General features: G+C 40.8%; 1 protein-coding gene across 1 annotated transcript in view; it reads left to right on the top strand.

Annotated features, from left to right (window-relative positions):
• Positions 1 to 13,605, top strand: part of LOC146000493 (uncharacterized) — a 288,360-nt gene that overhangs the window by 93,727 nt on the left and 181,028 nt on the right. The window lies entirely within an intron of this gene.

Below are 13,605 nucleotides of genomic sequence, written 5' to 3'. Positions count from 1 at the left end.
GAGTTTTAATGCACTTTCTACTGTTCTTGTAGGTTATTTCAGTTAATCTGGAGTTTCGTTAAACCGGTCAACTTATCCCCCACCCCTATTAGTCCGAATTAACGAGGTTTTACTGTATATGAAATATTTGTGATAACCTTCTTTAAAAATTGTGATATCTGCTACTACTTGAAATATGTTGACAAAGGAGCTTTGAAATAATAGTCAATGTTGATCAGTCTGAGTGATGAACATGTTTAAAATGTCATCTTCAGTTTCCGCTACTGACTTTACAAGAATAAACATTTCTGTGTGCAAAACAATGATTTCTTGATAGATGCAACACTTGCTCATTTTGAACAAATGTTACACAATCTGAGATTGTTTATGTACAGTATACTTACCGTATGACATGTATTCTTAGGAAAGAACACATGAGTTCTGAAGTGGGTTAACAATTGGAGAATCAACTGCTCTGGAGATGGGGTCTTTGAAAGTGACCATTGACATCTTCAATTTACGTTCACGCGGCATCATAACTTTCATGTTTAAAAGGACCTCATAGGGAAACCCTTTTAGAGAATATTTTTTTCACACCCATGAGTTCTTACATAGGTAAAATACCTCATTAAATTCTAGTTTGGTAGAAGGGTAGTGTGTCACCCTTTTCAAACCAGCGGTCCCAGTTGATTGATTTACTTTACTTTGTTTTTCTCTCACTTTTGGTTTGACTAATCTCGAAGATGAGCATGAGTGATGATGTGATGGAATTGATGAAGGGATACTCACGAAGAACATCCATGCCCAGACCGGGATTCGAACTCGGGGCCCCCTGGCGCGCATTTGGTAGTATCTCGAAGGCTTATTTGACTTTGAATGTGGAATCCATCAAGTTAAACTGCATGGTAACTAGCGTGCTATTTGATACTATTAACCAAGAAGTACAGAGTGGTTCAAAATAAAGTAACCGAAATTTTACTTTGTGTTTACTTTGTTTATTTTTTGTGTTATATGAATTTATACACTCTACTATTTAAGTTAGAACTCTCTACCGTACAATTACATGTTCTACGTCTTCCTTTCTTTTGAATAACATATCCCATGCACTCGGTTATTCTGGAAACCATTCCAGAGCACTGTTCGGGCGTTATGTCAGAGAGAAGCTCGTGTAGAGTTTGTGGAGGTGGTGTGAAACACTTCTCTTTTAACAGCCCCACAGAAATGCATCGGGTATTGTGAGGTCTGGACAGTGTTGCCAACAGCACGAGAGAAAAACGGGCTAAATCGCACCCAAAATGGAGCTAAAATTCACATCCAAGGGGCTAGATTTACAAAGGTGCGGCTGCGCACTGAAAAAAAAATCTGGTTCTTAATTCTTGGGTGTTTTGGTGCAAAATTTCTGAAACTCAAGAACCACAACTAATCAACTGTCAAGATGAGGGGCATACGCTCAACTAAATTACATTTTCTTAACTTAAATAATTTATTTCCCCCTTAAATTGTGGTGCAGTAGATTACACAAAAGCATTACACATTTTCGGCATATTCCTCCTTCATATATATGCACACGCACACACACGGCCGCACGCACGAACTAGTCTCTGGGCGAGCCTCACTGTTACGAACGATTCGTCGATTCCGCACCGCACTTCTGTGAACTTTCAAGGACCAGATGCAATGCAACTGAACAAAGATTCGCATTTTCTGGAATCGACGTTATCCGTAATTCGCCTCGGGCTACACAGCATACCAAAATCAGAAACAAGGGGATAAAGTGACAATGTGCACTTGCTACCTGCTCCCCAGGAGGGGTCGCAGGACGAACTTGCAGGTGCAGAGGAGGGTCGGTTAAGTTAATTCTTCTTTGCAGTTTACTGAAATACCAAAAAACATTTCATTACTGAAAGTGCTAGATTTGTAGCAAGATTTCTCTCTGTAGAGCTAAAAAGCCCCTTGGGCTTTTGCTGAATTTTGGGGCTGAGTACGTACTCAAAAGGGCCAGTTCTGGCCCCAAAAGGGCCAACTTGGCAACACTGGGTCTGGACTTCGAGATGTATAAGGAAACTCAGATCCTCTTGTCACAAGCCGATGTGGAAACAGTTGCTCTAACAGTTCTCGGTTCCCTCGCCCTATGTGTGCGGTGGCTCCATCCTGTTGTTGCTCGTCAAAATCCAAATTGTTAATTTCACAAAATGTCCTTAGGTCTGCTTGAATCCCCTCTATGACTTGCTGTCTGTATACCATGGCGGTTACGGATATTGTGTTATTGTAATTTCGGTTACCCTTTTTATGCACCACCCTGTATTTACAATAAATGAATTCACCGAGATTGGTTATGGCAGAACTTTGGGTTAATACCTACTTCAAATTATCTGGTTAGAAGCGCCATTTTTTTCTGATCATTTTCCGTGTGTGTACTATTCCGTAGTCTACCTGGAGCTGAACACAGTACAGTGGACAGAATTAGGACACACGTTCTGAGGATTCCTTTTATTAGCCTCAGTCGAGTCGACCAACTAAGGCTAATGGAGTCTGATGCTCCATTACTGGGAAATGCTTTAGTTCCATTTCAATGTAATCATTCCAAGCAACGGCGCACGCAAGTCTATTTTTATACGGAACGACAGTCCTCCCCCATCACCCTCTGGTACGGTGACCTGTTTTCGTCTTCGATCCATAGAGACATTTTTGTTTAATAGTGCTGCAGATTATATGGAATGCTTTGTATACAAAGGGTTGACATCCCACTGAGAAGAAATTCTTCCCTAACTTTAACCATACAATTTTCCAAACGGTCCTTTGATGCTAATGCCAATAAAGTTAATGCCCCCTCACATGGGCGTCCCCTGAAATATTATTTTACTTTACAAATCATAAAATTCAAATTGAATTGAAAATACTTTGTCGTTCATATTCGAGTCTACTATTAAGATAGTATAAAAACTGGATTCGCCCATCATTTTTTGATGAACAGTTCTTGGTCTTTGTACTTTTTCACAATGCACAGATATCAAACAGACACCACTTAATCAACTGTTCTTCGTGACACCTCTGGCCCATGTTTTACGTGTTGAAGGATACTGTAAAATAATAATATTATTATTAATAATAATATTCAAAATAACGGTGTGAATTATCAAGGTCAAATTCCGCCTTTTCGTAATTCCGAACTACCGAGAAATTCGAAAGGGTCTGATTTTTTCTGCGCCATAAGTTTCTGAAATTTCTTTAAATTAACAGCTTTTATCCCACAAGTGCAAATACAATCACTTAAAGGGGAAATAGTGTGTACAATTCGAAATTTTCACCGCATCGGGAAATATCGAAAATTTTCCGTCCCGATAATTTTCCGACCTGGTCGAGAAATGGAGAACTTTTTCAATCCCGAACGTCGAGATTATTAATATTTCCTTCCCAACAAAAAAAAAAAATCCGTGTAGCACGTTCCTAGTTACTTCAGTTAACATGATACTAATGTCTCATGTGAAAACATTCTCTCTGGATGTAACACTTAATTGCTGTAACTGACAGCCTGTAAATCGCAGACAACAATATTATTCGTAATAAAGTGTCGCTGCAATTTCTTCATTCGAAGTACACGAACTTTTCCCAGATATCTCATCGGGGCAAGTGCCTCCCGGCCCTCCCTCTGCGGGTGGCCTTGCCTTCTCACTTTAAACTTGATATATATATGAACAATTGTATGAGGATCATCATTATTATATCATCATAACCAAATACCTTACATACAGTCTCCGTTCAAAGTTATTACCCCGTTGGGTTGCAACTGTATTTTACATTCTGAAATAAAATCTATCTTCTCTTGCCCACCAGAGACATTGAACGACAACTTGTAAGTACGAGGAGAGAGTGAAAAGTTTTGAGCCTCGCAGCGAAGGGGTGTTTGAGCTACAGTTTCTCATTATGATTTCTCTAGATAATCACATAATCTCTATAATCACCCCCAGATCAGTGCACGGCACTTATGCATTCTGTGCTGCAATTTGTTTACAGTCATCTGGTAGAATGATTTGTCTCGAGTCTCGCACCACTGAATGACCGCCTTCGTCCGTGTGGAAGTGACGTCATCGAAGTGAATTCTTCATAGCAGGAAAAAGATGAAAATCTGACGGGGCAGGTCGGGGGAATAAGGTGGATGGGGAAGTGCGGTGAAGCCACACTCGACCAAACCAGCCTGTGCAGCGAGGCCTTTCCGACAGAGGTACCGAATCACGGCCCTGTCGGCCACTCTCTTCTCTGACACTTCATTAATTCTCAACCTTACGAAACAATAGAGGAAAACATGTGAATTTCATAAAAGTTCGCACAGAGTATTCTAAAACTCAAACCTTACAACCTCCAAAATTTTAACTACCTAGCATCAGTCCATCCATGTGAGGCTCAAAACTTTTTACTTTCCCCTCATACACAAAAGCATCTGCACCAATGTATTTGCTTTACTGAAAGTGCATCTGTAGGAGGGATACATATGCTACTAAGAGTGAACTTTTATTGCATTGTTTATCGTTGATTTTAGTTTTCAGACATCACACAGCATGTGATACCTATTCTGCACTTCAAGATAGGTTCGCCGAAAATTTTCAAAGCGATCCCTAACGTTTTTAAAATAATTTTGCGTTTAAAATATTAACATTTCTACTTTGTCGTCATGTGTATCCTAATATAAATCTGTAACAGTGTGCTTTAAAAAAAAAATACCTGTCGGAAAGTTAACATAAGTTCAAGAAGTCCGCTGATTGACTTCATATCACCTCTTACACATATGATACTCTTTCAGTTCCCATTTGGACAAATTATATAATAAGTGCTGCACCAAATGTGTGCAAAAATAAATTTCTTCATGTCGTGGCAACAGTTATCCAACTCTGTTAGAATATCCAAATAAAGTTTTCCATATGCATGAAATGTTAATTCATGGTCATGTGCGTTTACACCAAATCTTCACGTACGTTGTATTCAGCTAATTTTCACCTTCCACACCCCCATTTTTTTTACGCAGACGATATGGTGATGGAATGTTAACCTTTGGTGAAACACCGTCATTCCCAGTTTCATTTCCTGAATGGTCTCTGGTAACTGAATGTTACCGAGCGACAGTTCCCCTTACGCATTGGCATTTCGTTGTCGTCAGCATTGTCACGTAGCTTACATTCTTGGTATTGGAATTTAGCAGTATGGTTTCACCACGATTAGCCTGCGTGCTCTGCGGTTGACGTCATGATGTTTCTGGCGAAGGAAGCAACGTCTTTGCCACGCAGTTGCTGCGTATTTTTGTCAGTACCTGGCTGTTGTACAGGTTGTAATAAATGACGCTCAAACTTAACTTGGGTCGATTAAAACTAGGACATAGAGATTTACATCACGTTTTCTGCACTATATAGCCTCGTTCGTTGAAATATTTTACGACACTTTTAATTGTCAATTCACTTCATACAGGAAATTCCAGAACTTTTTGCCGGAATGCCAATTTCCAGCGAGGAAGAAGGGATATAAGACGCACCGCGTACAGCACCACATTTTTGTACACATTTTTTTTTTTTAGGGAAAAGCTTTATCACTGAATACTATAATTAATTTACAGTATTTGAAATACAGGACTACTGCAAATGAAATACACACTTTCATTGTATAAAACAAAAACTATTCGTAATATCGACAGGAATTTTGCGCTGATAGGTTGATGAACTGTGGAAGTTTCGATAAGACACATTGTTGGTGTTTGTTGTTCTGGCGCAACAATTGCTAAGATCGCTGCAAACACTGTTGAAAATTCATATTGTGTTCTTGAACTAGCCAAAACAAACTCCGTTACTGTCGTACAACGACATTTTCGAACACGTTTCGGAAAACCATCACCTATTATACAGTCGATCTACGATTGGTACAGAAAATTTGAAACAACAGGGTGTTTATGTAAAGGCAAAAGTCCGGGAAGACCCACCGTGTCAGAAGAAAAAGTGGATCGTGTCCGTGCTGTTTTCCAGCGAAGTCCACAAAAGTTCACAGGAAGGGCAAGTGTTTTCAACTACAAATGCCACAACAAACTGTGTGGAAAATTTTATGGAAGAGACTGAAAATGACGCACAAGGAGCACATATTCAACATATGTGAGTTCCCGAAACAAAACTTAAGGAATTACTTTATAAAACAGTGAAAAGTGTTTCCTGATAACATAAATAGTTTTTGATTTATAAAGCATTGTAAGTGTCTATTTCTTTTGTAGTAGCCCTGTATAAAGTAATATGTGGGTCTACTTCCAACATAGAACTTACCTAATGCAACTAGGAAAACACATTTTTATCTCCAGAGCTAAATGAAGTCACTTGAAACCTCTTCTAAATCAGAATCAAGAGTCCTCACACAACAAATTGTCCTCGGTACCATCCAGTGCATTACTAATGCCACACTTCTCCAATGATTAACCACTGTCTTAGTTTTCACACCATCCCATGAAGCTTTGATCCATTCACAAACTTCCTTCTTCCTGATGGTGTAACCTCAGTATCGGCATATAAGACGCACCCTGTTTTTCAGACATATTATTAAAGGAAAAAGTGCGTCTTATACTTAAGTACTGACCATACAACCGCAAGAAAAATCGTAACTCGTAATTCTACCAGGAAATAGCATTTCTCAAAGGATTCTGCACCTGGCTACCCTGGTTTGAGCTACAACCCCCCCCCCCCCCCCCCGAGGTCTGCACCTATGCTGTCTAATATAATTTACGAGGGACATTCCGAAAGTAAGTTTCGTCATTTTTTTCACAGAGAAGCTGTATTACAAAGTGAGAAAACACATTGCCATAACAAAATACAATCTTTCCTCAATTCACGACGGGAGGAGCGAGAGCAGAAGAGGGATGGCGCATGCGCAGAGTGCCGAAGAATAGAGATAAACGGCAGACTGGCATGCCCGAGCTTATTCGAGTGCAAACCAGTATGACAGAAAGACGTGTGCTGAAAACGTGGTCACAAATGGAAGTGCCACACACTAAGCAAAGCAGTTGTGGAACCTTCAAATGAAGAAATTGCAAGAAACAAGATATTTAGACCAGGGCTCTTGAGTTGAGGGGTTTTGTTCTTGGACGACAGTGCAAGATCCCACACAGCAAGGGTCACTGCAGAACACATTCGTCGTCTGGGATGGGAGAAATTGAATCACCCGGCCTAAAGCCCCGATCTTGCCCCATCAGACTTCCACCTTTTTCCTGCGTTGAAGTCAGCACTATCGGGACGTCACTTCGGAAGCAACGAAGAGGTGCAACAGGCTGTGAAGAACTTCCTTAAGTCGCTGGGGACCGATTTTTATTTACATTCTTCTAAAAAGAAAAGGTATCGTGCTCCCCTGTGCTTAGCACAACGCCATGAAGTCGTATAGGGGGTGTGGGGGTAACGCCCCACACTTTCTTGATCCGGTCGTGAGTGGGGGTGATGTGATCAGCATCACGCCCCTGACCGCCTTTACCCCCCAGGGTTTCCCCCAGGTACCCATGTTATTCGACGCTGGGTGGGCGCCGTGGCCGCTTCCAAAGTTAGAAAAGTTCCCGGATTTGAACCGTCCCGGGATCGAACACGGGATCTTTAGCATGGTAGTCAGATGCGTTACCGACTGAGCCACCGCAGCACAACATTTTTTAAAAAAAGAACGTCAAAGGCAGCAAAAGATGCCAAGGAGAGATCTTGACATTCTTCTGTTTGTAATAAAGCTTCCCTGTGAAAAAAAGAATGACGAAACTTACTATCGGAACGTCCCTCGTATTTAAGTTTTCTCACTTGTGCTGTGATTTGTGTCTCAGTGCTTTGCAACCTTTCCAATGTACAGCCACAGGCAATAATAATGGGGCACCTAGATCCTGAATTACTTGTTATGTGTATTGCCTAACTCGACGGCGACAAGTGATTATTAAAATAGCCAATTTCCAATTGTAACTTATACCAGCGCCGCAAAGTTAGGCAACACACACAACGCCTTGCACGGAAGCGAGTATATCGTGATTTTTATTGCCGGTGACCGTACATTTACACTTTTCACTAGCTTTACTTTTTTGAGTTCTTTCTCAGATAGGATAATTGGGAATGGACCTACAGTTTAAGTTGGATCTGAACCTCTGTGCCTCCACCGGGTATCGAACCTGGGACCTCTTAATTATGACGTTACCACTACGCAATCGAGGAGGCTCATTTTTCTTGATTTAAATGGTAGAACATTAGCGAATGATCGGCCAGCAACAAAATCAGTTCAAAATTCAATCCAAGGCACCCCACAGGAAAACAAGAACATATACAGTGGCGTACCCAAGAGGGGGAGGTTTGGACAACAACCCCCATTTTTGGCACAACATTTTAAAAAAAAAAGAACGTCAAAGGCAGCAAAAGATGCCAAGGAGAGATCTTGACTACTAAAATATTTATACTTATCCCCCCCCCCTCCTCGTTTCGAAAATCCTGTACACACCACTGGACACATAAATATGTGTAATTTGTTCAGATGAAACAAAATCCGCCCCAGCAGAACAGTCCGTGGAGCTACGACAACAGGGGTCCTGTGTTCGAATTACGGGCTGGACAAGGGTGTTTGTCAGTGTACATTCACCAATTTCATCATATTATCATTCATCCCCATCTTCGCGATTAGCCAAAAGTAGCAAAAAGCGACGTAAAATAAACTAAATCAACCAATCCATCAAATCAGAACAGTCATTTTCACGTTGGTGACAAAAAACATGAAAATTCGTGCAGTCCTCAATATTATATGGTCGCCTGGCAACCCCGGGCTACATTAGGGCATTAGCATTTCCTGAGTGGGTTAAAAAAAACATTCACGAAAAACCACGTGCCGTTCTGAGTACAAGGAACAACATCGTGCTAATTTTAAACTCTTTCTTCCCGTTAGGCTTAAGCACTCGTTTCTTTTAAAAGAACTTCCGCCGCCAGACAAAAAAAAAAGATTAGTACTACGCCTTCATTGAATGTTGTGGACCTTGACAAAACTTGCTCAAAGCAAACGCTTCTTCTTACGTAACACGGCCTTCGATGCATTGAACACACGCAGACAGTGACTGCGTGTCAGTGAAATTTATGTTTACCTTTCCTGCAGCAAATACAGGGTGTCTGAAAAGTCTCATCACCCGAGTTAAATACGTTTCTGAATATTTAGTGTAGTTCATGAGCAGTGGTCATGCGATGAACTGTGTTCAACGGTGTGTGTATCATGGCTATCAGCATAGGCGTGCGCAGACCCTATGATAAGAGGGGCAAAAGCCATGAAAGTTCAGTAGGCGAAAGAAAAAAACACAATCCATCTCACTGTTTTATTGTATTGATGGTTACGGAACAGGGGCGTATGTAGTGTGTGTCCGAACCCATCGAAAATAACTGTATTAGTAGAATCCCAACTTTAGTGGCATCAACCTTCTCTGCTCCCTTTATTTCCCATCTCTGTGGTTCAGAGACTAATTTACATATAAACATGGTTTCGTACAGCAGATTCAAAACAACTACACATAATACTCATTTCTAATGTATGGCCAATTTATTCTGCAGGCACATAGAGGTAACACAACTAACGAATAAATTAATAACAAAAACATTGCTAGACAACGAAGTGGGATAGTTCAATTATAAAGGAAATAATGCATTCTCATACCCTCCGCAGTTGCATGAAACTTTTGTGAGCTTGAAAATACTTTTTTTCTGTAAGAACACAGTATTGTTGAATAAAGGTGATAATATTCCTCTACACAAAATTTCTAAGTATTACGGGGGGCAACTGCTGCCTCTTGTCCCCCCGTGGCACGCCTATGGCTATCAGTCATCCAAATTTTAAATGCCAAAGACCTAAATATTCAGACACGTGTTTCAGTCTGGTTACAGACTTATGTGACAACTTATACTTCGAGTTTGAAAAACTTCAGATATTTATTTATTTGCCTCAAACAGAGAAAATGTCTCCAATTACAGGAAAGCTTACAGTTTTCTATTCAAATGATGAACATACAACAATATACGAGTACATAAAGTTATACACACACACACACACCCACACACAAACATTTAAGGGCGTTCGGAAATGAATTGGACAAGCTTTATATAATCCACATTTGGTATATTTTACCTGCAATACAAAGATCTACATTACCAGTAATCTCCCCCTGACTGAATGCACCGCTCTCATTTATCGGGAAGTTTCCTGATGACTTCAGAGAGCCACTCTCTTGGAGTAGAGTTGCACCATTCACGGACAGCGGTCTGGAGTTCTTCATTAGATTGAAAGTGTCGACCACGCAATACGTCCTTCATTTTGTCGAACAGTGCATAATCTGAGGGGGCTAAATCCTGTGAATACGCAGGATGTGGGAGTACCGTAAATCCTATTGTTGCCAATGCCTCCTGTGTGTGGCGGCTCGTATGCGGCTTCGCATTGTCATGCTGAAGAATCACCCCAAAAGCCCATTTTCCTTGCCACCTTGCCACCTCTGCTGAATTCTGCGTCGCAGCTTTCGAAGAGTTTCACAGTAGCTGTCGCTGTTTACAGTTTGGGTAGTGGGAAGCCAGTCCACCAGCAAAATTCCATCTTCATCCCAGAAAACTACCCATTTGCTTCTTGGGAGTGAAAGTCGGTCGAGGTTTTTAGGAGCGTGGACTTGCAGTGTGTTCCCATTCCATGGACTGCCTTTTTTCTCTGGAGTTTCGAAGAGGAACCAAGATTCGTCGCCAGTCACCAGTCTATCGAAAAAATGTTCTCTGTCTTGGTTGTAACGGCGCAAGAATTCTCTGCACATGTCCACCCGCTGTTGTTTCTGCTGATCCGTCAGATCGCGAGGCACCCACTGAGCACAAATTTTCCTCATTTGCAGATCCTCATAAATGATTGCATGCAGAGTTGCTAGCCCAAAACCAGTTTCACGTTGCAGTTGTTCCATTGTTACACGTCGATCTCCCACAATCAAGTTGCAAACACTTTGGATTCAGGGGTTTATCCAGGATTTTTCTCTTGGGGGGGTGTTGGAAACTTTTGGGGGGTGTAAGTTTGGGGATGTTAAGTGAATATTTTGGACCGTTTCTACTTCAATTTGTTCATAGATGTTTCCAGAGATCAACCCCCCTCCCTTTCCCTTCACGTATCATTTCAGTAGAAAAGATATAGTGAGTGGATAAAGTGTTTGGACTCTGCAGTAGTTACGTTAATAATGGATTCTCTTGCCGTTCTGGATGATGCTAGGTAAGCGGGATAAAAGTGCAATGGTTCTACCTCAAATTCTTTTTTTCTTGGCAAAACAACGAAATAAAAATATCAAAACATAAACAATCCATGAACAATTATAACAAAAATGCCACAAATTATGGGCACAGAAAGTCTTTGGACACTTAGTAAAAAAAACATTAAAAAGGACCTCTGTGAAACACGATCAATAAACCTGAACTGCCATATACGTACACTCGAAATCGAATGAAACGCCCCCCCCTTACGGTTATGCAACCCGGAATTTTATATCATCTAGTTTCGCCAGGAATAGCAGCTCGCGAGAAGCGTAGTGTTTCCAACTTTTGAATCTAGCCACAGATTCACGCGACCGGTTGGTGATCTTGCTTTCCTCTTGATTTGATTTTAACGGACAAGAAGTTTATTTTGAGAATGTCTCTGGTAATAATAACAAGTGTTATTAACATTTATGCTTGAGTTTTTTATTATTCTTTTACCACTTCCGAGCGAATATGTGAAGATTTGTTTTTTTCATTTTGCAATAACGCTTTCGGCATTTTTCCTTCAGAGTTATTCTTTTTGTTTTTAAATTTTTGCCGACATCTGATTTGGAAAACGTTCCACGAAGTTTGTTTTAAGTGTAAATGCATCTGGACATACAGTGTAGAGTGGGATTCGAACAACAAATATGAGCTTCCGTCGCGAATCGAACCAGCGCTCCTTTCATTATGTTTTCTTTCCACGTTTATTAAAATTTGCTTCCTTCAGCCTACTTCCGATTGTCGTATATTTCAATTCGTATTCCCGTTTTTTTTTCATTTGCATTGTTCGAGCCGTGATAACTTTCTCTGTTAATCTGGTTATTCGAATACTTTTTATACTTAATTTTTTTTTTCCTTTTCTCGATTTTCCCTTCGCACTCATTACAGATTTCGGTATCGCGCTTTTCCATATTTTCAGTAATTTAATTCTTTGACTATTTTTAATTTGCCCTTAGTCCGAATCAAGAAAATATGTTAGGAAATGTTTCCCGTGTAAATCTTATTGTATGGTGGTGTAAAATTGATGCCAGCTTTTTCTTGCGATAAGGGTTTTGAAAGTGCAAGGGTCTCATTTATTAACCATGGTGGGAAGGGGGGGGGGGCGGAGGGGTGCCAGAAACCTTCCAGTCGGAATATGCCTGAAACGAAAAGTATAGATCGACCAGAACGAAAAAAATCCTTGGGACGAAAAGTACCCGCGCAGATCTCCCTTCTTCCCTTCAGTTCGGACCATAAGGAAGCATGGTCCACTCTCCCCCGCCCCTCCTCGCGGGAGTACGGTGCACAGGAGTCGTGGGTCTGCGCAGGTTGTTTTGCTTGTGGTTCTACTCTTCCATCAGCATGTGGGTGCTGAGAAGGCTATGCTATCTGCGAGTGAGGGGGAGGGGGTGACGAGCAACACTGCCACAGCGAGTCGCTGTAAATGATTTCATCGTCTGTGCTGGGTGAAACCGGTTCTTGGTGCTCCTACACTTTTCCGATACATTTCTGCCAGCCTTTCTAGCGAAGCGAGGTCATATGTTCCAGATTCGAACTCTGGTCAGGCATGAATGTATCACTGAGTTTGTCCCGTCACAATTTTATAAATTGATAATTCATCCGTATTATCGCGATTAACTCAAGAGGCAGAAGAGTGATGTAAAATAACCGAAATAGAAATTGATGCATTTGTGCCTGGTGCTAGTGTAATGACGAAGTTAACTATTTATAAATGATGAAATAGGTAGCCCTTGCGCTCAAATACACTTATACCTTGGCACAAAAAAAAAAAATCTAACTTATCGCTGATCTCTTACTACATTTGGAATACAGCCAAGAGCGATGTAAAGCAATGCAATTACATTGTGAATGTTTCACATCCTATAGTCTTTCTTTTTCTCGTAGCGGGGGCGGGGGTTCATTCATTACAAATATCTAGGAATGGATTTAGCAGCAATCCGTGATATACTTAAATATCATAACATGCTGCGTAGCCAGGGTTCTTGGATCCTAGCCTCTGATAATTAGTTTTTCTTTTTCATTGTTTCTTCAATCTTCATCAATTTCCCTGAAGCATCATTCATCCTCTGTCGCCATTGGCTATATGTAAAAGTTGACATAAAATTAGTAAATTTTGAAAAGAAAACACAAGGATCTGCTTTTCTCATAGCTCGCCAAACATGCACATTTCTGTATTTTATGCTTTCAGCGCTATCATTATTCTTGGCAGGCAATGGAATTGAAGCAACTCGCACAACTAACGTAAACTACATATCACTCAGGCATGACAATTCTCGCGGGCAAAGTGGATTTTTTTGGCACATGGTAGCGCAATAACTATCTTCTGGCCTAGATTTAAATCCGTACTTTTTATTCCAGTTGA

This window comes from Lepisma saccharinum, chromosome 16 (genome assembly GCF_977018435.1).
Source record: "Lepisma saccharinum chromosome 16, izLepSacc3.1, whole genome shotgun sequence".
Classification (NCBI taxonomy): Eukaryota; Metazoa; Arthropoda; class Insecta; order Zygentoma; family Lepismatidae; genus Lepisma; species Lepisma saccharinum.
Note: the sequence above shows the minus strand (reverse complement) of the source record. Positions and strands in the feature narration are given on the sequence as shown.